This window comes from Neophocaena asiaeorientalis, unplaced genomic scaffold (assembly GCF_003031525.2).
Source record: "Neophocaena asiaeorientalis asiaeorientalis breed wild unplaced genomic scaffold, Neophocaena_asiaeorientalis_V1.1 scaffold549, whole genome shotgun sequence".
NCBI classification, from domain to species: Eukaryota; Metazoa; Chordata; class Mammalia; order Artiodactyla; family Phocoenidae; genus Neophocaena; species Neophocaena asiaeorientalis.
In genome coordinates, this window is record NW_020172147.1 from 93,452 (window position 1) to 95,613 (window position 2,162).

The 2,162-nt window shown below is 48.8% G+C and overlaps 1 pseudogene; it reads right to left on the minus strand.

The window, feature by feature from the left end:
* LOC112406110 (ferritin light chain pseudogene) lies at window positions 1–1,203 on the minus strand (annotated as a pseudogene).
* Window positions 1,204–2,162: the final 959 nt, after the last annotated feature.

Sequence of the window (2,162 nt, forward strand, 5' to 3'; positions counted from 1 at the left end):
TCAGAGGTCGCTGGACTTCAGAGATTCCTGTTTGTGCTCGAGGGTGAGCCTTTCAAAGAGATACTCGTCCAGCACAGCCTGCGGACCAGCCAGCCTGCGGAGGTTGGTCAGGTGGTCGCCCATCTTCTTGATGAGTTTCACCTGCTCCTCCATGAAGCGGCTCTCCAGGAAGTCACAGAGGTGGGAGTCTGTGCGGGCAGAACCCAGGGCGTGCAGGTCTGATAGTGACTGGTTCAGGTTCTTCTCCCTAAGAGTGGTGGCTTCCACAGTGTCCTGGGTTTTATCCCACTCATCTTGAGAAGGCTTCCACGCATCCTGGAAGAGGGCACGGCCGCAGCACTGGTTTTGCATTTTCAAGAGACGCTGGGTGCCCTCACACTTCTCCTCAGCCAGTTGTTGAAAAATGTGGCCCACACTCTCCAGAGCCCCATTGTTGCTGTCGAAATAGAAGTTCAGAGAGAGGTAAGTGTCCACAGGTGCATGTTGAACAGGTGGTGGACGGTGGCCTCCACCTCGATGGAATAATTCTGACGAACCTGGGAACTCCTGGTTGATCAGTGATAAGGAGCTAAGCTCAAAAAAACGGTGTTGGCCTGTCCTGGAGGCTGAGGATCGCTGAGTGGATGATTCCAAAGGTTGTGACAGGAAGAAAGGTTGGAGGGTGGTCGGGGGCTGGAGGAAGGAGCGTCCCTGGGTCTGTTCATTCCAAACACTGTTGAAACAAGACAGATCTGCAGGACTGCCGAGCACACTGCCTCAAATAGGCTTTGATATAAATGAACAAGAAGTCCAAGCAAGGACAAAACTTACCCTTACCCCCACCAAAATAGCTGGTGATACTAGAATCTAGATCTGGGAAGGGATTCTTCCATTACTTTCTTAACATTCCAAGCCACTAGAGCAGTGGTTCTCAAAGTATGGTCACCTTGTAACCAAGCAGTACCCTATGGGGCCTTCCTAGGACAGACCCGTCCCCCATATCCTCTGCTGTAGTTCCTCTCTGAAGTACTCAGATAATAGTATCTCAGGCATATTTCTTGAGTTTTCAGATGCTAAAAACCAGCACCCAATGAAAGAAATTAACTCCTTGATGATCAAGAGCACGTAGCCCCCAGACCTTCTGACACCTAAGGATGGATAATGTTACCTGCCCTGTGGCCTCAACATCAACCAATCAGAGGACTGTGCATGAGCTGATCGCATTCCCCGGGAAGTCCTTCCCTCACTTGGCCTTTAAAAATGCTTTGCTGAAATCCTTTGGAGATTTCAGGGTTTTTTGGAACACAGGCCACCCCTCTCCTTGCTCGATCCTGCAATAAACCTTTCTCTGCTCCAGACTCCAACCTTTAGGTTTGTTTGGCCTCACTGTGCTTCAGACACATGAACCTGCATTCGGTAACAACCTGACCAGCTTTACCAGCGTCCCCTAATAATGTGTCAGATATTCAAGTTTTAGGGCCCTGTCCCAGCCCTATGGAATCAGCAACTCTGGTGGGGCTCAGTGATCTCTGTTATAACAGGCCCTCCAGATGATTTTTATTCACCTTAAAGTTTGAAAATATCTGCATTGTCAGCTGGCCAAAGCGTCCACCAGCAGGTGAAGGGGAGTGGTGCCTGGAAAAGATAGGGACCAGCCAAGGCAAGTACAGCAGCATTTGCCGTGGTAGTGATGGAGAATGCCTTTTCTCCACTGGTTGGCACAGACTAGGATCTGGGAGCAGTGGCAGGGTTATTTAGGATGCTTTACATTTCAAGGTAGAGTGACCGCTGTCCTGGTTTGCCAGGGACTTCCCCTGTGTGAGCACTTAAAATCTCATCCTGGCAAACCCCTTAGCCCTGGGTTTGAAAAACGTAGGGAATAACATGAAATTTAGGGGAAACATGATCTAGGTTTTGGGCAAGTCACAAGTGCTAATTAAAGCTAAGCAAGTATGGACAGCATCTAGCGTTCTTTAGCCCTTTGCGGGGAGGTAAATCTGATTGGGTGAAAGGACTTATTGTTAAGAGATCTTTGTAGAAACATCCCCTTCTGCTCAGTCTGCTGGTTCTCAGTTCTGGCTAGACATTGGCATCGTCTGAGGAGATTTAAAATGATTTTATTGGTCTACGATGACCAGCCGTCAGTGTGAGGGTTTTAAAAAGTGCTTCAGATGATTCTAATG